This window comes from Peromyscus maniculatus, chromosome X, assembly GCF_049852395.1.
Source record: "Peromyscus maniculatus bairdii isolate BWxNUB_F1_BW_parent chromosome X, HU_Pman_BW_mat_3.1, whole genome shotgun sequence".
NCBI classification, from domain to species: Eukaryota; Metazoa; Chordata; class Mammalia; order Rodentia; family Cricetidae; genus Peromyscus; species Peromyscus maniculatus.
In genome coordinates, this window is record NC_134875.1 from 79,236,351 (window position 1) to 79,260,151 (window position 23,801).

Consider the following 23,801-nt stretch of genomic DNA (forward strand, 5'->3'; position numbering starts at 1 on the left):
TAGAAATGGATAAGAATCCAATTTGTCTGGTGCACATATTACAAAATAAGCACAATTTTTCTCTGGAGATTTTTTCTCTTATTTCTTCTGATCACATGCAGCTTAGACAGGCATTGAACTCGATATGTAGCTGAGGGTAGCCTTGACCTTCCTATACTCCTCCTACTACCTCCTGTGTGTTAGCATTGCAATCATATACCACCCCATGGGGCTTTTTATGCAGTGCTAGGGATCAAACCCAGGGCTTCGTGCATACTAGGCAAGTACTTAACTAATTGAATTACATCCCCCATCTCAGGGCAATGTATTTATTTTCTAACAAAGTCTATCTGTACCAGATGGTATTTTGGTATTTCTTTTGGGCCAGCTCCTAAATCATGATATAGAGACTATTAGTTATGAATGCTTGGCCTTTTCTTATGTCTTTTTTCAATCTGTTTCTCTTTATCTATGTTTTGCCTCGGGACTATTTCTTTCCTGCTGTCTCCATGTCTGGCTGGCTGGCAGGTGCCTGGCTTCTGGTCCCAGGCACATCCCTCTCTTTCTCCCTCATTCTCTTCTCTTTTTTTTTTCTCTCTAGATTTCTCCTCCTATTTAGTCTTTCTGCCCATCAGCCCCACCTATCCCTCTTCTGCCTAGCTATTGACTATTCAGCTTTTTTTTTGTTGACTGTTCAGCTTTTTATTAGACCAATCAGGTGCCTTAGGCAGGCAAGGTGAAATAACAACACATCTTTACATAATTAAACAAGCGCACCATAAACAAATGTATCACCTTCACATAGTTAAAGTAATATTCCACAGCATAAACAAATGTAACACCTCTTTGCCTAGTTAACATAATATTCCACAACAACCCTCCCCCCCCCACACACCCCTGAGGAAGCTAGCCAGATGGCTGCAGAAAGCTCTGCTTTGGCACCAGGTCTCAATATATAATGTGGAGAATGATAAAGAAAGACATCTAATGTCAATCTCGGGCCTCCATATGCAGACACGTGTGCATGCACACACATGTATGTATATCCCTCACACGTGCACACCTAAAGAATCCCTTACTTAATATTCCAGAGATAAGACTCTAATTACTAGCTCTGTGGGGACAAACCCTATATTTGATGCTATTTCTTTACATTCTGTGTAGTATCTTCAGCATCCAATAGTTCCAGTATTTACTGATAGGGGAACTTTGTAATGGAAAAGTCTGAATTTTAGATCTATAACATTTTTCAACATTATGGTGTAATGAAAAATTTGCAAATCAAACCATGAGCCTATATGTTTTAGGCAAAGGTAAGATAAATAAAATCACAAGATGAAGGCAAAGTAGTACCAGCTCCTTGAAATTCATTGCTAGAAACCCTCAATGGCTTCCATCTCCCATTCTTCTGATTCAAGTACTCTGTACATTCATACATGTCTGTGTCTTTTAGCCTTTTACAATTTCTTCATCTTCATTCTCTTGCACTTTCTTGCAACTAATATTCTTTACTCATCATTGTTCAATCTTTCTTCTTATTTCTACTCCTTCTTTCTTCTGTAAGCAATCATGTTACCATTTAAACAGCTCTTGGATTTTTAGATATATTCCTTTCTGTCTTCCTCTTTGTCCTCTTCTTGCACTGAAATATGCTCCCTTGTGTTTCAAATTCTACATGTGGCTATTACTTATTCACCATCCCTACATGTGTTCCAACTCCAATTTCTCTCCCCTTACTTTTAATGTTTTCCCTTGTGGGCATCCTTTTGGGGAATTTTTGTTCTTGTTCTTTGGAGTTTCTGTCTAGCTTCAGCTTCCCCAGACCTGCCTCCTGCTTGTTTCCCTCAAGCAATGGTATATATGATGCTTTTATTCTACAAGGAGAAAAGCAGGCATGAAGGAGGCAAAAAACATTTATAACATTAATTAATCTTCCCTAGAGTGAAGGCAGATAAATGTTTTGGACATCTCTGGTTACCGCCTTCTGCATCTTTTATGTATTCATCAATCTTCTGCCTGGATCCTTTCCCAGCAGCCACTGTTTTCCTACTGTCCCCGTCTTATAACTACTGACCTCTATTACTTGGCATCATGGGCCCTTATCTCTGGATCTTGACTCGGCTTTTCTCTGTAGGAAGAATGATAATTGGTCCTGGAAAGCAGAGAAAAGGCATCAATCAACAAGGATAGAAGGAGAAATATGTCTAGGGACAATAGACATTTTATCTAATAAATGTCATGGGGTAGGCATGCAAGAAACTGACCTTGCCTCAACTGTTGGCAGTATGCTGTCCAAATTTGACAATCATGACACAAAAGAAAATGACTGCTGAACTTTGCCAAGACAAAGCAGGACAGCCCTTCAAAACTCCTGCTTCACAGAAAAGTCTATCAGATATCCAAGACCTGTAGGCTGAAGATGGATGCCAAAATGTTAGAGAGGAACCTTTGGTGACTGTGCAGGCAGCCAGTTATTTCTGCCATTTCTATAGTTTTGGAAGTTGTTTACTCTGCACTTACTGCTTACTCAAGTAATATTTTAACCTTCTTGGGTCTCTGATGGAGACTGAAGACTAGATAGTTATAATTTTCCTTGTCACCAAGTTCAGAAAAGAAATTCACAAAAAAGATATAAAGTGTATAAGGATGAGAGACATAAAAGCTTAAATTGTTTATCTAAGAAAATATTTTGAGGTCTTAAAAATAGTTTTGTGTTGGTAATACAAGTTAGGATAGAAAGCGAATTAAGTACAAAACTTTGGACTCACCAAGATAGGCTAGATAATGGAGTATTTTCCCTTAATTTGCCAATTGCCAGTGGACTGGACATTGTGAATGTAATTCTTACCTGATAGTTGTTCTTATTCTATATAATTTTTCTGTGTCAGAGTTAAAACCTTCCCTTTTTATTTAGACAAAAGGGGGGAAATGTTGTATGATATTTTGATTGCATTCTGATGCTCCCAAGACTGACAATAAAGTTTGTTTTGAATCAGAGAGCAGAGCTAGCTACTAGCTGACCAAAATTAACCATAGAGGTTTTGGAGGACTGCGGAAAGATAGAGAGACAGGAAGTAGTGGGGTGGGGCTTAGAGAGAGTCTCAGCCCTTTTGGATGGAGAAATGAGAGAGATAGGTCATTGGTTGATTCTCCACCACTTCTCTGATCATTCAGGTTTTTACCCTGATATCTGACTCCTGAGTTTTTATTGGTAAAGAATAATTAGATAGCTGGGTGGTGGTGGCACATGCCTCTAATCCCATCACTCAGGAGGCAGAGCCAGGCAGATCTTTGTGAGTTCAAGGCCAGCCTGGTCTACAGAGCGAGATCCAGGACAGGCACAGAAACTACACAGAGAAACTCTGTCTCAAAAAATGAAAACAAAACAAAACAAAAGAATAGTTAGATAAACACTTCAGTATACACTCTCCAAAATGGGATAGCTAGATCATACAGTAGGTCTGGTTTTAGTTTTCCTGAAGACTATCCATACTTTTCTTCATGGTCATTATTATGTAGGAATAGTAAAGTCTTCTTTTTTCACTATACCTTCATCAAGATTTGTTACCTCTTTTGTTATTATTCTAAAAGCTACTGTAACTAGGGTAAGATATCTTATTGTATTTTGATTTGCATTTCCCTGAAAGCTAATCATATTGATCATTTCTAATATATTAGCTGGCTTCTTCTGCTTCTTTTGAGATTTATCTATTCAAATCATTTTCCCTTCTTGATTCGGTTAGTTGTCGATATAGGGCTTTATGTGTACATGTGTGCCCCTTTTTAAGTGGGTATTAATTCCATTCTATGGATTGGCTCTGATTTTCTCTTAAGAAGCTTTTATATTTAATGCAATCTCATATGTTTCTTTTTAGTTTTGTTTCCTAAGCTTTTGTGATTATCTTTCTAAATGTGCTCATGTCATTGTCCTTAGGCATTTACTCGGTTTTCTTCTAGTTCTTCCATAGTTTCAGGTTATTGGGGTTTCTTAAATTTTGGTCTTTGATACATTTTAGTTGATTTTTATACAGGATGAGAGAGTCAGTCAAATTTCAACCTTCTACATGTTTGTCTCCCATTTTCCTAATGATATTTTTGAAGAAATATAGTAATCTCTCCATTGTTTGGGACATCTTTGTCAAGAATCACTTGAGATATATATATATATATATTGATTTCCTTAAACTTAACATTACATAGTATCTACATGTCCAAATCATCACACTGTACTATAGAATCAAATACAAATATTACATCAAGCAAAACTTACAACAATTAATTCAATTCATAACAACTGAAATTGTCTTACAGTTTTAGAGGCTAAATGGAATTTTTTTGAAATGGCACTGGTTCCTGTAAAGGTTTCAGGGGGGGGATATTCTTTCTTGCCTCTTCCAGCTTCTACTGCTGTCAGCTATTCCTGGATTTATAAAGGCACTACTACCATCTTTACTTTCTGCCCAAATGTCCCTATTTATGCAACAACAGCAATCCAGTCACATTGATTGAGGGTCTACCTTACTCTAGTATGAAATCATCTTACCCAATTATATCCATAATTATTCTGTTAGAAACAAGGAATAATCTCAGTGTCACACAAAGGAATACCTAGTGAATCCAGCCCAGCAACACAACTTCTCTATTTGCAAAAAAAGAACAAGAGAATGCACAGAGGATCCCAAGCTCACTTGGTTTATATTCTAATACAGGTAGTGACTGTGTCTTTTTCCCCATTGGTCTTTCCAATTAGCTGGTTTTGATAGAATCAGCACAAAGGAAATGAGAAAATGGTAGTTACAACTGACCATTGACAAAAAAAAATTCACAATCCTATTTCCAAATAAGGTCACACTTTGATACTAAATATTACCTGATAGGTATCACCTTCAGTATACATTTTGAGGGGACACAATTAACTTATTGAGTGCAGTGTGAATAAATCATGAGTTGGAAAACCCTGGAGTTATGATTCTAAAACTAGATGACAGTTTTTGAAAATCAAATACCTTAGAGATAAAAGTGTAATGCCAGGACTAAGACATGTTTACACGTTAAAAAAAAAAAACTTTTAAGCATTCTGCATCAGAATAGAGAGCAACTTGAAGATCTTGGTGTGGTTACACGTTTTCTTGTAGAGGAAGTAGGTGAGAGAGCATCATGGAGCCATTTGCATCTGTGAGTTTATGATTAAAAAGGCCAGAAATGGAAGCAAAAGCTCACTCTTCCCAGGAAGCTTGAAAGTGTTTATAAAGGGTCACTACTAGTGAGGGAAACAAATATAGGTGTGATTCTGCATTTTACTCTCAGAGTCTCTGACTGAAAGAGAGAGCCCAGATAGCAAACATAAGCCCTCTTCAGTATTAACATTAACTTGGACAGAATGGAACAGTTTTGGCAATAATGATAATAATAAAATTAATATTTTATTTTCCAGTTTTTAGTTGCAAAACAAGTATTTATTCTACGACTCTATCCCTGATCTTCCTGAAGATTTGGTTCTACTTTCATGTACCCTGTAATCATTCTCAGAGAAAACATTTGTACCATTCCAGACACAAGACATAAGTGGACAAGTAAATGCTCCAAACAGTAAATTCCATTCGCAGAGAGTTCCCATACTAGTGCTGCTCATGCTTGCTGAATTGTGATCGAAACAAAAAAGTGAAATATAGAATGAACATTATTACAACCCTAAGAAGTAAACTAAGAAAGTGTTCTGGCTGTTCAAGTGAAAGACAGTTAATTTCCTGCTACAGTGGTTAGAGAGTGTATGGATTATGTGAATAAAATGACTAACCACTAAAACACTGTCTCATGTCCTATCCATTTTAATGAATATAACATGCAAAAGAAGGCCCATTTTAAGAATATCTGCAACCAACTTATTAATGGCTTCTAATGAAGAGAAAAGGCAATTGCAAGTTGAAGATTCATGACAAGTGACAGATATCAAAACGAGTCAAATCTTCAAATAAAGCTTTATGCTAATATATTGATTTTTTAATAATCATGGAATTTCCAATGAAGAAGAAATGACTAAGAAGCAAGAAGAAAAAGAAATTTAAAAAGCCTTTTCTCTGGGCCTCCATCTACAGATTTCCATAAAGGTGAAGGTATTTGCTTCTGGAATGCTTTTAATAGCATGTTACAGATCAAGTAATGTGATATATTTAATAATTTGTAAATATCTTGAGCTGCTGAATATCTTTGTCAGAACAGTCAATCTAAGAGATGGGAATTTCTGTCCACGTCCTGGCACAGGGGAGTGCTGATAGCATTGAGATGTGTGTATTATATTGAATGTCACCAGATTGCAGGTTTGATTTGGTTTCTCATTCTACAAGAGATGTCAAAAAGATGGTCCACAGATATGCTGCATTCTCATCTAAAAAGCCAAATGCCACCTTCTTCCACTCTCCAGGATTTCATTTGTTTAATTGTTCAACATTTACTACACCTAAGGTTTCTTATTATAATTAAGAAATAGACAGGTCTAAATAGGCTAAAATTACACGAGTTTTCTGATTTTGTGCTTGCTTCTAGAAAAGCTTTACAAAGCAGACAGTGAGCTCTTTAAAAGTCTGGAGACATGGTGGTTGTTGGTGTTGGTGTTGTTGGTGTTTGTGGTGGTGGTGGTGGGTTTTCTTTTTTTTATTTTATAATTAATTTAATTTTACATATCAGCCACGGATTCCCCTGTCCTTCCTCCTCCCACCCCACCCCCGCTGCCCTGGCCCCGACCCGATCCACCCGCCCCCCATTCCCACCATTCCCACCTCCTCCAAGGCAAGTTCTCCCCTGGGAATTCAGCTCGGCCTGGTAGATTCAGTTGAGGCAGGTCCAGTCCCCTCCTCCCTTCACTTAGGCTGAGCAAAGTGTCCCTGCATAGGCCCCAAGCTCCAAATAGCCAGCTCATGCACTGGTCCTGGTCCCACTGCCTGGGGGCCTCCCAAACAGTTCAAGCTAATCAACTGTCTCACTTATCCAGAGGGCCTGATCCAGTTCCATGGGGGCTCCTCAGCTATTGGTTCATAGTTCATGTGTTGCCACTAGTTTGGCTATTTGTCCCTGTGCTTTTTCCAATCATGGTCTCAACAATTCTCACTCATGCAATCCGTCCTCTCTCTCGCCGATTGGACTCCTGGAGCTCCACCAGGGGCCGGGCCATGGATCTCTGCATTCAGTTCCCTCATTCATTGGATGAGAGTTCTACCACGACAGAGTAGGTCAGTTTGGGCTTTCACTCAACCATTGCCAGCAGTCTATTGTGGGGGTATCTTTGTGGATTTCTGGGGACCTCTCTAGCACTTTGTTTCTTCCTTTTCTCATGTGGTCTTCATTTATCATGGTATCTCTTTCCTTGTTCTCCCTCTCTGTTCTTGATCCAGCTGGGATCTCCTGCTCCCCTAAGCTCTCTTTCCCTCGACCCTTGCCCTTCATTACCCACCCCCACCTCATGTCCATTTTGCTCATGTAGATTTCTCTGTCATTGGGTGATCCCTGTGTCTTTTTTAGGTTCCTCTTTTCTAGGTAGCCTCCCTAGAGTTGTGAATAGCAGTCTAGTCATTCTTTGTTTTACATCTAGTATCCACCTATGAGTGAGTACATACCATGTTTGTCTTTCTGAGTCTGGGTAATCTCACTCAGGATGATTTTTTCTAGATCCATCCATTTGCCTGCAAACCTCATGATGTCATTGTTTTTCTCTGCTGAGTAGTACTCCATTGTGTATATGTGCCACATTTTATTTATCCATTCTTCAGTTGAAGGGCATCTAGGTTGTTTCCAGGTTCTGCCTAGTACAAATAATGCTGCTATGAACATAGCTGAGCATGTGCCCTTGTGGTATGATTGAACATTCCTTGGGTATATGCCCAAGAGTAGTATAGCTGGGTCTTGAGGGAGATTGATTCCCAATTTTCTAAGAAAGTGCCATATTGATTTCCAAAGTGGCTGTACAAGTTTGCATTCCCACCAGCAGTGGAGGAGAGTTCCCCTAGCTCCACATCCTCTCCAGCATAAGCTGTCTTCAGTGTTTTTGATCTTAGCCATTCTGACAGGTGTAAGGTGGTATCTCAGAGTTGTTTTGATTTGCATTTCCCTGATGATTAGGGATGTTGAGCAATTCCTTAAATGTCTTTCAGCCATTTGAGCTTCCTCTGTTGAGAATTTTCTATTTAGCTCTATAGCCCATTTCTTAATTGAACTATTGGGCATTTTGATGTCTAATTTCTTGAGTTCTTTATATATTCTGGATATCAGCCCTCTGTCAGATGTGGGGTTGGTGAAGATCTTTTCCCATTCTGTAGGCTGTCTTTTTGTCTTGTTGACTGTGTCCTTTGCTCTACAAAAGCTTCTCAGTTTCAAGAGGTCCCATTGATTGATTGTTTCTCTCAGTGTCTGTGCTACTGGTGTTATATTTAGGAAGTGATCTCCTGTGCCAGTGTGGTTTTCTTTCTTTTATTTTTTTTATTGGTATTTTGGGACAGGGTTTCACTATGTAGCCCTGGATTTCCTGGAATTTGCTCTGTAGACCAGGCTGGCTGTTCTACAGATCCACCTGCCTCTGACTCCCGAGTGCTGGGATTAAAGGCATGTGCCACCACCACCCAGGAAGACATGTTTTTTGTGTGAAATTTACTTATTAAACTATCAAATAATTATTAAGTACTAAGTATATTCCAAGTGATTTAGTCACAGTCATCTCCCTTTCATTTTTTGTGTCCTTTTTTTAAACCTATCAAGTTGAAATTTTGCTATCTATTCTTGGATGTGTGGCCTTGTTGACATAGCAGGTGATACACTCTGTCTCCTTTTCTCAGGAGCTAACAATTGCCAATAGGTCTTGGCTAGAAGCAGAATTTTGTGCCCAACTCCCTACTGCGATTTGTTCTGGCTTGGGCTTGCATGTTATTATAACCAATGTGGGTTCATATATGTACCTGCCCTCCTATATCCAGAAAACATCATTTTCTAATGTTATCTACCACTTCTGTCTCTTACATTCTTCCTGCTCCCTCTTCAGCAAAGTTCTCTGGGACAAAGGGGAAAGAATTGTGGTATATATGTTCCAGTTAAGGCTGAGAATTCTTCATTCTCTTATTCTTTACATCTTAACTAGTTATGACTCTCTGTGTTCATCACCATTTTCTATAAATAGAAGTTTCTTAGGTGAGGGTTGATAGATGCACTGATCTATAGGTATAATTAGGAGTTGGTTTAACACTGTGTCCATTTAGCAGAATAATAATAGCAGGTTCCTCCCTAAGGTCTATAAGTTATCTAGCCACAGGGTCTGGACCTAGTAATTGGTGCTAGGTATAGGTATCATCTTGTGGAGTGGAATTCAAATACAGTCAGAAAGTGATTGGTTACTCCTATGAGGTTCATGTCACTATTCCAGAGGACATGTCTGATAGAAGAGAATGTAAGAAGTACTCCTGATCTTATTGGCACAGAAAAGGACTTTCTGAACAGAATTCTTCTAGTTCAGGTATCAAGACCAATAAATAATAAACGGGACTTGATGAACCAAAAGTTTCCCTACAGTACAGGACACCATCATTTGAGTGAAAAGGCAGCTTACACAGTAGGAAAAATGTTTTAACCAACTATACCTCTGATAGAGGGTTAATATCTTGAACACTGGTTCTCAGTCTGTGGGTCACAACCCCTAAAGGTCACCTAAGACCACTGGAAAACACATATTTTCTTATGGTCTTAGGAACTGAGACACTACTCTATCAGTCTCCAGATAAATCTACCAACATACAGATATGCCCACTTATGAATATCCAAGTACCCTTAGCTATATTAAAGAGTCACAGCAATAGAAAGTTTGGGAATCACTGATCTAGAATATACAATGAACTAAAAAAATTAAAAATAGGGCCTGGAACTAAAGACAGTGTTCTCAAAAGATGAGATATAAATGTCTGAGAAACAGTTTTGAAAAATATTCAACATCCTTAACCATCAGCGACACTGTTTTAATTGGTTTTGTTTTCTTTAACATTTAGAAAGTTTGGGGCCTAGCTAAAAATATTTAATGTTGAAGATTTATCTATTTGATTAAAATTAGACTGAAATAAGATTTAATGAGAGATAGTAAGAAATAATTTTCATGTACTATCTCATTTTGTTCTCTTAATAATAATTCAAATTTCTCCATTAATTTGGTCATGATAACTACATACAGTCCTACTTTTTACTTGAATATTGCAACATTGAAACTCCATCATAATTTAGACCAACAATACTTATTACACTCACAAATGTTATTCAATGGCCATTATCTGCTAAAAATTAAGTCTGATAAATCTGAAAACTTAGGATCATGAATTTTTAGCCCAATATCAATATCAAAATGATAATCCCTTATGTTATGCAATGAATTTATACCAACAATCTATTCCTCCAAAGGATTTCAAAGTGGCTATAATAATCTCTAATATTCCAAGGAAAATTTGCATGCAGGGTCTCATTTAATCTTTCATAGCACCAGTTACATGGAGTAGATATGACACCATAATTCATCATTTAAAAAAGTAAATTGTACCAAAGTTGTGAAATAACTTGCTCAGTGTTCCTCAGTTCATAAGTAGCAAGAGAAGTAAAGCCTTTTTGGCTGTGTCATGTCAACAGAGGGCTTCTTTCTGTGTACATTAAAGCTAAGAATAGACAAACAGTAGATTATACTACTTGAGTTTTACTGTTTGTAAATAGAAATAAAGAGTTCATTTGGAGCCTTTATTTTCATTATGAATATATACCATTTCATAAGTAAGATGCTAGCTAACAGACAAATGACATCCTAAAGGTTTAAATCTCGAAATTATTAAAGTGATGTAAGAAAACACTCTAAGTTCATACACTCGACAAACACCTAAAAGCCACTTGTACATGTGATTTGCTGTGCTAAGTTTGGAGGATAAATAAATCAGGAAGATATAATCCCTTAAGGAGCCCAAGTGAAGAGGCAGACAAACACTTTGCAACTGTTTTATTATGTTTACAACTAAGGATGAGATTGATTGGAAGCATGTGGCTAGACAGTGCAGAGGAAGTAGAACATGAAGGATCTAGCTGAGCTACAAACTAAGACCTTTGGAACTACTCTGCAGACAACGGTAACTTACTAAGAATTCCATGCATATTTTCAATTAATCCAAGAAGAAGAGAAGAGAAGTTTAAAAAATCATGTATAAATGTTAAGGCTATTATAAGAGACTGAATAAGAATTGGATGAGTCTTCATGAGGAAAGTAGCTAACTGGGGGTTAGAGGAAGCGAATAGTTTTGAGAAGAGATAGTTTGAGACAGAAGAATGTAAAACTGAGATAAGCAGGGAATTACAAAAGAAAAACTAAAGGCAATTCCCTCGGGCTTCTGGTTTGCAGGATTGTAAGTTGGAGTAAACTTCTTTGACAGAGAGAATATAGGTAATGTGGTAAAGAGAAGAAAAACTGATTAACTGAAAAAAACTCCAGGAAACAATTATAGCAACATTATTTATGTTCACATTATTGTGTAACCCCACATTATTTCCAAATTTTTTCATCTCCCCCAATACAAAATGTATTAAGTAAACAACAACCCTTATTCCCACCATTTTCCCTGGTAGCTTCTAATCTACTTCTGCAGCCATGAAGTTGTCTATTATAGTTATTTCTCATACATAGAATCGTAACATTTCAATCTGACTTATTTGAAGTAATATTTCAAGACTTGTTTATGGGATAAGTGAAATTGCACTTGATACCAGCCTGACAATCTGAGTTTAATACTCAGGCCCCACCCACATGTGGTGATCACACTTACCCACACCACACACACTATATATGGTATTTATTTGTTGTAACATGTTAGAATTTTACTCATTTTTATGGCTTATGCAAGTTGTTCACTCTTTTGACTGACATATATTATACTGTTATAAAATGTTGCTAAGAAAGAGGATGTTTGAGATACTGTTTTCACTTATTTGGGGCATACCAATTCTCTGATTGTTGTTCGTTTGTTTGCTTTAAGGAACCACAAAAATATTTCCACAGTGACTAAATGACTTTACATTGCCAGGAGTTTCTCTGTAGGACTAATTTTCACACCACATATTAATTATACAAAATGATGGATTTGGGGAATTTTGATACATGGATATAATATACTTTGATCATATTCATCCCATTGCCTTCTTTAGCCTTCCCTCTAGTCCCCTCCCTAATAATACCTTTCAGCCTTTATTTACATCTTGATTCCACATGTGAGAAAAAAATGTGGAGTACTTATTTTTCTGAGTTTTTATTATTTTACTCATTATGATGATTGCCTGTTGTGTCCATTTTCCTGAAAATTATATAATTTTACTCTTCTTCATGGCTGAATAAAACTTCATTGTGCTTATATACCACATTTTCCCTACTAGTCACTGATGGGCATCTATGCTGGCAGCATATTTTAGCTATTGTGAAAAGTGCTGCAATAAATATGGGTGTGCAGAATGAAATTTTATGAAGCCAAAAAGAATAATAAAATCATGGCAATTGAAGGAAAATAGATAAAATTGGAAATTATTACCATAAGTGATAGAAGCTAAACTCAGAAAGACAAATATCATGTTTTTCTCTCCTATGTGGAACCTATATTTAAAATTATATATGTGAAGGCTGGAGAGATGACTCAGTGGTTAAGAGTATATAGTGCTCTTGCAGAAGACCCAAGTTGGTTCCCAGCACCCATGTCAGGTGGCTCACAACTGCCTGTAAATCCAGATCTAAGGGGAATCCAATGCCTTTGGCCTCTGTAGGTACCTGAACTCATGCACACACACATACACACAATCGTTTAAAATCATATGTGTATGTATGCTTATATATGTATGTTTGTAGGCCATGAAACTAGGGAGAGGATCATGGGGGGTGGTAAGAAATAGAGCAATGGGATACATGTAATAGTAAAGCAGAATAGGAACTAACTGGGGGAATAATGGGAATCATCTAGGGGGCATAATAGTACAGGGGAGGATTTTCGGGGAGGGGAATGAATGAGAACAAAGTATAATGATAAATATGCATGAAGATGCCATGATAAAACCCATTTCTTTGCTTCTGTGGAGTTTTGTTTGTTTGGTTCTTGTTATTGTTGTTTAACATTTTAGTTTTAAGATTATAATTTATTTATAACACTGTTCCTTTCCCTTTCATCCCTCCAAATCCTCCCATATACCCATTCTCCTTCAAATTTATGGCCTCTTTTTTTTACTAATTGTTATTGCATGCATCCTTGTTATTGCATTATATTTTTATGTACACATATTCCTAAATATAAGCTGTTGACTATATACAATATACAATATTACCTGTGTGCATGTTTTCAGAGCTGACCATTTTTGGCATTGTACAATCAATTTGTGTGCTCTTCCCTAAGGAAGACTATCTCTCCTGTTTCCAGCTTTCCATGGATGCTTATAGTTCTTCGTGTTGGGATGAGGCCTCATGAACTTTTCTCTGTCCAGTTTAGCATGTTCTTTGGTGTCATCCTTGTTCAGCTCATGTTTGGTTTCATTGGTTCATTGGTGAGGCTTTATGGATACAGATTCTGGTGTTACTAAGAGACATAATCTCACAGCAAACTCCCTCGTCCTCTGGTTTTTACAGTCTTTCCACCCCCTCTCCCATGACGTTCCCTGAACTTTAGGTGTAAGAGTGTTTGTAGATGTTCCATTGGGACTTGGTTCCACAACTCTGTAGTTTGGTTGGTTGTGGTAATGATCTCCATCTGTTGCATCCAGAAAGTTTCCTTGATGGGGGTGGAGGACTACACTTAACCATGGGAATAAGGGTAAATGTTTATAAATTGTTATTATAGATTGTGTTGATTTAGTAAATTAATGGTTGTAAATTTGCCTTCAATAATTATGATTTCATTAGCACTGAGCAGCTGGCTAAATTACCAGTATCAAGCATGGTACCTCTCTTTTTGCATTGGTCTTAAGTCCAATTAGAACTGTTGGTTACCACCAAAGTATGTGTGCCACTACTGCATCCTTAGTGTTATTGTGCCATGCTGGTTGTTGATGTGTAACATAGGTGTCATAGCTGGATAGGATTGTTGGTTACCTTCCACCTTTGGAAGCTTGTATGATGCCTTCTAGTTTGCAGGGAAGGTACATGCAAGTCAGTTCCAGCCTAGGGGCTTCAGGACCTTGTTTCTGAAGTGCATGGTATCTTCAGCAATAGGGATTTAACCTTCTATTTCTGGTCGGTAACCAAAGGCAGTAGAATAGGCTGTATGTGTACAGATAAATCTATTGTATGTTGACCTTGAGTTCTTTTTGAATTTTACAGTTTTATTTTATTTTTATGTGTACAAGTGGTTTTGCTGCATGCATATGTGTTCCATGTTGTGTGCATAGGCATTCCTTGAGGCTGCAGAGGCCAGAAGAGGCCATTGGATCCACTGAAACTAGAATTATGGATCATTGTGAACCACCATACGAATGCTGAACTCAGGTCTTACGAAAGAACAATAAGTGCTCTTAATCACTGAATCATCTCCGGCCCCAGCCCTTGATTTTTATAGGTGCATCCCCAGGAGAGGTGTAGTGGGATCATATAGTTTTGTTCTCAGTTTTTTGAGAAACCTCTATAATAATTTATAAAGTGCATAGTCTAATGTATAGGACTAACATTGTAGATTTACTTTCTTTCCTGTATCCTCATCAACCTTTCTCAATTTTTGCTTTCTTTACAAATGCCACCTCACACCTACTTAAGGTGGTAATCTGACCTGAGTGTCTGTGTACTCCTAAGATTCATATAATGAAATTTTATCCATAATGCAACAGTATTTTTTGAGACTGTGTCTCACTATGTGGCTCTGGCTGTCCTGAAACTCTCTGTGTAGACCAGGCTGGCCTCAAACTCACAGAGATCTGTCTGCCTTTGCAATTCCAAATGCTGGAATTTAAGATGTGAGCCATGATACAGAGTTCCAATGCAATAGTATTAAGAGATGGGCACTTAGGAGGTGATTGGGTCATAAAGGCACGGGCCCCAATATCCTCCTAAGGAGGCATGAAGGCAAAATCTGTATGAATGGGATTAGAACCCATTTATTTATTTATTTATCTATCCATTTATTTATTTATTTGTTTATTCATTCATTCATTCATTTAATTTACAATTCGATGCTCCCAGTCCCTTCCCCACCCCACCCCACCCCACTCCACCCTGTCCTCATCCTCAATCCACTCCTTCTCCATTTCTGTTCAAGAAATGGCAGGCCTGCATTGGATATCAACAAAATATGCCATATCAAGTTGTAGTAGGACTAAGCATTTTAAGAGGCTACAGGAAGTTTACCTAGCATGTATAACATGTGAAGCACCATATGTGAGGAACCAGACACTGACGCCATGGTGTCTTTATCTTGGACTTCACAGCCTCCGGAATGAGGAGAAAGTAATTTGCACATGTTACAAATTACCCAGATTTAAGTATTTAAGTATCTGTTATTGCAATGCAGATGAGCAGATGAAGAAAGGCAGATGGTATATATATATATATATATATATATATATATATATATATATATATATATATGCAACAAGTTTTGTTGAAGCTATATAGAAATTGGCTTCTTCCTTCATGTCTGGTGGAAACACAACAAACTGTTCAAAATAGTTTGTAGGGGTGGAGAGAGAGCTCAGTGATTAAGAGTGCTCACTACTCTTGTAGAAGACCTGAGTTCAATCCCTTTCACCACATTGGGCACAACAGACTATACCTCCATCTTCAGGGGGATTCAACACCTTTTTCTGGCCTCCACAGCTGACTGTATCCCCATGAATGTACTTCCACACAGACACACATACATGTAATTTTTTAAAAACCAATTTTTTCCTTTCTCTTTTATGACATAGGTCCTCATTATCTCACTATGTTGCACTGGCTAGAGTGGAACTCTGCATGTAAACCAGGTTGGCCTCAAATTCACAGAGATCCACCTGCCTCTGCCTCTAGAGTATTGAGATTAAGGGTGTGCAAATCACACCTGACTAAATAAATCTTTTCTTAAAAAGCATAAAATTACCCAGGAATTCCACTCCAAGGTATTCCCAAAGTACAGTACATGTTTTTAGTTAAAATAAAATTTATGTAATAAAAATAAAGTTATACAATTAAATATAAACTAAAACTCAAAATTATAAGCATAAGTATACTCCAGAAAATCAGCTTTAGGGGGTGGTCATTGAGGCAACTTGATGTTCTCATAGTAGGCTGGTAAATGGTACAAACTATTTGAAGAAAGAACAAAAAAGAACTGAAGCAGAAAACCAAGATAAATGGTGTAGGGGCTGTATAACATCTTTTCACCTCTCATTTTGTAACCCATGTAATGAAGAAATGAGATTAAGTCTGGAATTTAAAACATCTAGCTAGTATCCTCAGCTGTTCCACAAAGAGTGTCACTCTGAATCATTGTCAAACTAAATCAATTCCCTATCTTGTTCTTACATAAGTAAATAAAAGCTAATAGCAATTACCTAGTCACAGTGTTGTTAAAAGAATCAAGTTAGATAATATTCATTTCAGCCACTGTAAATTTCAAATGTGCAATGCAAATATAAAGGATTTTTCTTATCACACAGGACATCTGTTACTAGGGAGTTTGTAAAATATCCCCATGATGTTTTCATTCAACTCAATGCATGAAAATCTATATTTCTACTTTAATAGAATGTCAAGAAATATGATGATGTCACTGTTACCTCAATAAGAGAATTTCTAACCAAATATATAATGGCACATTATGATGTGTTTCAAATGTCCAAGAAGCAAAGGAGTAATTCAACATATGGTGTTAGGTGCCAAATGGCAAAAATGGAGCTGTTTCCTTCAGCTTAGCAACACACTGTTATTCTACTTGGTTTCTAGGACACACATACTTTAGGTCTGAATGCTTAAGAGTCCAATTAGCACATGGAATTTAACTAGAGACATATGACCAACTGATCTGGCAATACATTTTCAGTTTTTCCTCCACACAATAATCTGAATGAGGATATTTAATAGCATGAATAAAAAATATTTAATACAAAGTAAACCTCTTTATATTTTCTTTGCTCTTTGGCCCCATTTTTTAGAGAGCCAAAATTGAAAAATTTCAAGTATGCCTTTCTGACCAATGCCCAGTTCTTTGGCATCATCTCTCCCCACACTGTCTCATCCCCTGCCACCAAGAACTCGTCTGCTTCCCAGTGCCCCCATGACACTTCTATTTATATAATGCTTTGAGTGGAGGATGCAGTATGCTGGCAGGCTGGCATTGGATGAAAGTCAGTTAAAGCAGGGATCTTTTTAGGGTCAGGAAGATAACAGGACTGTGTGAAAGGAGCCTTTTAAAGAACTTTGGCTGCTTGACTGAAGAATTCAGGTGTGAATTTGTAAATTTCTGTTGTAATTTCACTTCAAATTTTGTTTCAATTAAATTAGAAAAATAGAACTTAGTTCATTTTATAAGAGAGACAAAATGGGGATTGAGGGCACAGAAATATTTTAATGTCCAAGTTCAAGTACATTTGTCACACATTTACTGATAGTTCCAGTTATACTGAGCCAAAAGCTTTGTGAGCAAATGAACCATTTCTACACATAAAATAACTAAGGTGATTTTAATACTACCCCATCAAGCATTTCTGGAATTACTTTGCTACTTCTGGATCTCCCTCTATCTGTTCATGCAAGAGTGGGCACTGTGAACTCTAAAGTGATATTTATATCTGATGCCCTCACTTGTTCACACTGCCTAGTTCCCAGATTGAAGGAAGCAAGCATATGTGCCAAGAGCTCTCAACAAGTACTGGATAACATTTCTTCACAGAAGAAAAATAGAGAGACAACTGCCTTTGAAAAGTAATTTCTAGAAACCCAATATAACAGGTGGTGCCTGCCTTTGAGCAAGGCATGGGGGTGGAGGCTGTGTTGACCTGAGTAGCTCTTGGAACTGGCAACTCCAGCTGAAAATGGAATGGGGTGGAGAATGAGAAGGGATGTGCAAGCTTAAGCAAGAAGGCAAAGACAGCACATTTATAGGAAACCATAGTGTGTTCCTATATAGATTTAACATGTATAATTAAGGGAAGACCATTGACTTTTTTGATCTTGCAAGATAACCTCATAATACAAATTATTTGAAGTAGCAAAGGCCTTGGAGAAATCCACAATAAGGAAGTGGATTTTGAACAAGATGGTGTCAAGAACACAAAGACTTCCTGGGAAATAGAGAATCTGGAAGATGAAAGCAAAATGTAGCACCGACACATTACCATAAAAAGCACTGGAATACAACCAAGACCATTATCTAGAAAGCATGATAATTATCATTTATCCCCTAGCTAAACTCAATAAACTAGTCAATTCTAGTACTAATGCTCATGGTTAATAATAGCTTCTTATTAATAAAAAGCTATAATTATTAACAACAGTACTTACCTCGCAAGTTTAATACAATAAATAATACTAATAATATGCCTTCAAATGCATAGTGTATTAATTCAAGTAAGTTTATGTTTAAAGTGGTAGAATTAAAAAGCCTAAACAAATGCACGTGCTATTGCAGAAAGGAGGAGTCTTCAGAAGCCCTCATCTATGGAAGATGAGCAGATACCGCTGGAAAACAAATCATAATTATACTACCCATTTTCTGTAACTTTACTTTTCATAGTGAGTTGAGTCTGGGAAAATAAGCTTGGAAAAAAATCAAAAGTGCTCCAAGAGAAACTAACTTCTGGAATCATAAAGGCCCTACAAAACCAGTTCCTCTATAAAAGCAAAAAAAGAACACTTGAAAGAAGTGTCAAATGTAACTATTTCAGAATTTGGGAAATTTCCTAAAGACTTAAAGCAATCTAAGGGAGCAATAAAATAATACTACTAAGAACAGCATGCATTGGGTAGCCTGTTTACATGCCCCTCTTCCTAACTTTGAAGAAACCCTGAAGAACCAAGAACCCATAGTTGACATGGAAGCCTGCAGCCTAACAGGCAACAAAAGGTATGGGATGGATTTTTAAGATCAGGAATGCCACGGCTTCACAAAATAGCCACTCTGCAATCTATTTAGAGGTGCTATAGGAACTCAAAATTCCTGCAAACCGGAATTTGATTGGAGTGAATCACTTTTTCATGAGGGCATTTACTGAAGCCGATTGTGGAAAATATCTAACATTGTAGCTGGTTGATTCAGTGATAACATTAGGAGCAGAGAGGAAACAGAATAAAGTACTTTTAATGAAAGGTAGGTTTGAAAAACTGTGATAGGGAATTAGCACGAGACGTCAGCCAATCAATATCATTTGGTGCTTTCTCCACACTGGTATACCAGGTTGAATAGCTCTTTATGCTCCCTTCAGGAAGTAAATCATGTATGGGACCGTGGTGCTTGCTACTAGTATAAGAAAATGCAATATCCCATTGAAGAAAAAGAAAAAAAAAAGAGTTGCCTACATCTTCCCTTCCCCAACTGCCAGCAACTGTTGGCACAGAAAGGAGCACCTCTTGTTTTTGAGGAGAGAATTATGATAGGCTTGGAATCCAGTATCATTCCAGGCACAGTGAAACACAGTGTTGGGTAAAGCCCATGAATCCTATGAAGAGACCATCACCTGTGAACTGAGCCACTGTAACTGGCCAAGATCAAGTGTTTGGCTCCAATAACGAATGACAGAGCAAGAAGCAGGACTCCATATGAAGTTGAGTATTATTCTTTCCAGGTCTGTGAAGAATTGTGTTGGTATTTTGATGGGGATTGCATTGAATCTGTAGACTGCTTTTGGTAAAATTGCCATTTTTACTATGTTAACCCTGCCTATCCATGAGCATGGGAGATCTTTCCATTTTCTGACATCTTCTTCAATTTCTTTTTTCAGGGACTTAAAGTTCTTGTCATATAGGTCCTTCACTTGCTTGGTTAGTGTTACCCCAAGGTATTTTATATCATTTGTGGCTATTGTAAAGGGTGATGTATCTCTGATTTCCTTCTCAGCCTGTTTGTCAATTGTATATAGGAGGGCTACTGATTTTTTTGAGTTGATCTTGTATCCTGCTATGTTGCTGAAGGTGTTTATAAGCTGTATCAGTTCCTTGGTGGAATCTTTGGGGTCACTCAAGTATACTATCATGTCATCTGCAAATAGGGAAAGCTTGACTTCTTCCTTTCCAATTTGTATCCCCTTAATCTCCCAGGATAGCCAAAAGAATCCTGTACAATAAAACAACCTCTGGAGGCATAACGATTCCTGACTTCAAGCTCTTCTATAGAGCTACAGTAACAAAAACAGCCTGGTACTGGCATAAAAACTGACATGTGGACCAATGGAATAGAATTGAAGACTCTGACATTAATCTGCACACCCATGAATATATAATTTTTGACAAAGAAGCCAAAAGTGTACAATGGAAAAAGAAAGCATCTTCAACAAATGGTGCTGGCATAACTGGATATCAACATGTAGAAGGCTACAAATAGATCCATATCTATCACCGTGCACAAAAGTTAAGTCCAAGTGAATCAAGGACCTCAACATAAATCCAGCTACTCTGAACCTGCTAGAAAAGAAAGTAGGAAGTACTCTTGAACGCATTGGCATAAGAGATCACTTCCTAAATATAACACCAGTAGCACAGACACTGAGAGAAACAATCAACCAATGGGACCTCTTGAAACTGAGAAGCTTTTGTAGAGCAAAGGACACAGTCAACAAGGCAAAGCGACAGCCTACAGAATGGGAAAAGGTCTTCACCAACCCCACATCTGACAGAGGACTGATATCCAGAATATATAAAGAACTCAAGAAATTAGACATCAAAATGCCCAACAGTCCAATTAAGAAATGGGCTATAGAACTAAACAGAGAATTCTCAACAGAGGAAACTCAAATGGCTGAAAGGCATTTAAGGAATTGCTCAACATCCCCAATTATCAGGGAAATGCAAATCAAAACAACTCTGAGATACCACCTTACACCTGTCAGAATAGCTAAGATCAAAAACACTAAAGACAGCTTATGCTGGAGAGGACGTGAAGCTAGGGGAACTCTCCTCCACTGCTGGTGGGAATGCAAGCTTGTACAGCCACTCTGGAAATCAATATGGGGCTTTCTTAGAAAATTGGGAATCAATCTCCCCCAAGACCCAGCTATACCACTCTTGGGCATATACCCAAGGAATGTTCAATCATACCACAAGAGCACTTGCTCAGTATGTTCGTATCAGCATTGTTTGTAATATACAGAACCTGGAAACAACCTAGATGCCCTTCAACTGAAGAATGGATAAATAAAATGTGGTACATATACACCGTGGAGTACTACTCAGCAGAGAAAAAATGACATCATGAGGTTTGCAGGCAAATGGATGGATCTAGAAAAAATCGTCCTGAGTGAGGTTACCCAGACTCAGAAAGACAAACATGGTATGTACTCACTCATAGGAGGATACTAGATGTGGAACAAGGATGACTGGACTGCTACTCACATCACCAGGGAGGCTACCTGGAAAACAGGACCCCAAGAAAGACACGGGGATCACCCAATGACAGAGAAATGGATGAGAGCTACATGAACAGCCTGGACATGAGTGGGGGTAATGAACAGCGAGGGTCGAGGGAAAGAGAGCTTGGAGGAGCGGGACATCCCAGCTGGATCAACAACAGAGAGGGAGAACAAGGAATAGGAGACCATGGTAAATGAAGACCACATGAGAATAGGAAGAAGCAAAGTGCTAGAGAGGTCCACAGAAATCCACAAAGATACCTCCATAATAGACTGCTGGCAATGGTAGAGAGAAAGGCCGAACTGACCTACTCTGGTGATGGGATGGCCAAACACCCTAACTGTCATGCTAGAAACCCCATCCAATGACTGAGGAATCTGGACGCAGAGATCCACGGCTAGGCCCCGGGTGGAGTTCCAGAAGTCCAATTAGCAAGAAAGAGAAGGGTTTATATGATCGAGAATTGTTGAGACCAATGGGACCTGGTCCTGTGCTCAGTGCATGAGTTGGCTGTTTGAAACATGGGGCTTATGCAGGGTCGCTTGGCTCGGCCTGGGAGGGGGGCTGGACCTGCCTGGACTGAGTCTACCAGGTTCATCTCAGTCCTCAGGGGAGGATTTGCCCTGGAGGAGGTGGGAATTGGGGGTGGGGTGGGGTGAAGGGGAGGGAGGCGGGGGGGGGGGGGGGGGGGGAACAAGGGAATCCGTGGCTGATACATAGAACTGAATTGTATTGTAAAATAAAATAAAATAAAAAAAGAAGCAGGACTCCTCCCACTAAAGGGCAGAGCACAAAATATAGTGCAGGCCTCTTTCTCTGAGCACAGTGCCAGGCTGCCATGGTGACAATAAGCAACGACCAAAACCTGAACTTACCACATATAGGCCAGAACTCAGATAGACCTGTCAGACAGGCTCCAGCAGGAGGAGGAGACCTATGTACTTTGGACTAGAACCAAGTTTCAGCCGTATCAGTTCCAGCCTCAGAATGAGCTGCCCTCTTCCTAACACTGTACAAGGTCCTGTAGCTGTGAGACTCAGGTGCGACACAGCTCAGCACAGCTAGCATAACACATATCTGGTTGCAATGTTCTTGGTCCATTAGTCCAATTCAGCTATAGAAAGCCCATAGCAGCAAGAAGATTGGTCTAAATCTAGTCTTATTCTGGTTGGGGGCAAGAAAGGGCTGCAGGCCCAGACCACAACATAGTTTGGTGGCCAAAGGTGTAACTTGTAAGCCTACAGCTAATTCACCCTTGATGACTCTGCGGGCAAAAATCTGCATTATCTGACCACAGAACAAAGCACCTGGCTGATCCCAGCTCTGCAGAGAGGCTTCTGGGGCTCCTCTTTCTATTTTATTCACTTATTCTGAACAATACAATAGTGCAGTTGGAACAAATGTGATCACAGATTTCCCTCTAGCACTGAACCGATAAATATAATCCCAAATGAAACTCCTAACATATCAGGGCCAGGGTATCATCCAGTGCTGAAAAGATGAAAGTGACTATAGTCACAGAAGATAAGGAGAATCTTTGTAAAGAAGGGCACAAATTCAGCTTATGAAGACTAGAATAAATAAATACCTGATCTTCAACTGTCCAGATCACAGCCCATGCTGGCAAACATGAAAAGATTTCAAGAAACTGTGACTCCACCTAATAAAACAACATAAGGTACAAGGCACTATTAGATCATAACCAGTATGGGAAAACTTCCAGAGAATTTTGAGCAGCCATTTCAAAGAAATTCAATGGGTTTCCAGAAAACATGACCATTTTATTACTTTACCAAAAAAAATTCACAGAAAGACAGAAGAAAGTTCAAAAAATAAATGTAAACTCCTTAGGTTGAAAAATAGATTTATATAAATTAAAGTACCCTCTGCCCTCAAAGCTCAGGTGTAGATGAATTTCTAAATGGTTTTATTAAATAAAAAACATGGAGCCAAATATTGGGGTAAAAGCCTTAGATCAGGGAAATAGGGAAAGCCATCAGCCAACCTTACCTCACCAACTGTGCAGCTTCCAAATGCGAGTTACTTCCTGTCTACCCACACCTTTATTGCCTTGCTGTTCTGCGCTCTCATTGGCTCTTAGCCCAGCAACCTTACATTCTCTTCCTACACAGCTTTGTCACTTTCTGTCTATCTGTACCTCCAGGCCTCTATGGTTGGTACTGGGATTAAAGGTATGTGTCACCATGCTTGGCTGTGTTCCCTAGTGTAGCCTGGAACACACAGAGATCTTGTCTGCTAAGGGATTAAG

At 38.4% G+C, this 23,801-nt stretch overlaps 1 protein-coding gene across 1 annotated transcript in view; it reads right to left on the minus strand.

Annotated features, from left to right (window-relative positions):
• The window catches only part of LOC102905839 (uncharacterized), a 42,653-nt gene extending 19,459 nt beyond the window's left edge, over positions 1 to 23,194 (minus strand). Inside the window, exons 1-3 of the mRNA XM_076561723.1 lie at positions 23,121 to 23,194; positions 2,244 to 2,392; positions 2,054 to 2,131 (exon numbers count right to left, since the gene is read on the minus strand). The gene's annotated coding sequence lies outside the window, so the exon portion shown is untranslated. The remainder of the gene's footprint in view (positions 1 to 2,053; positions 2,132 to 2,243; positions 2,393 to 23,120) is intronic.
• Positions 23,195 to 23,801: the final 607 nt, after the last annotated feature.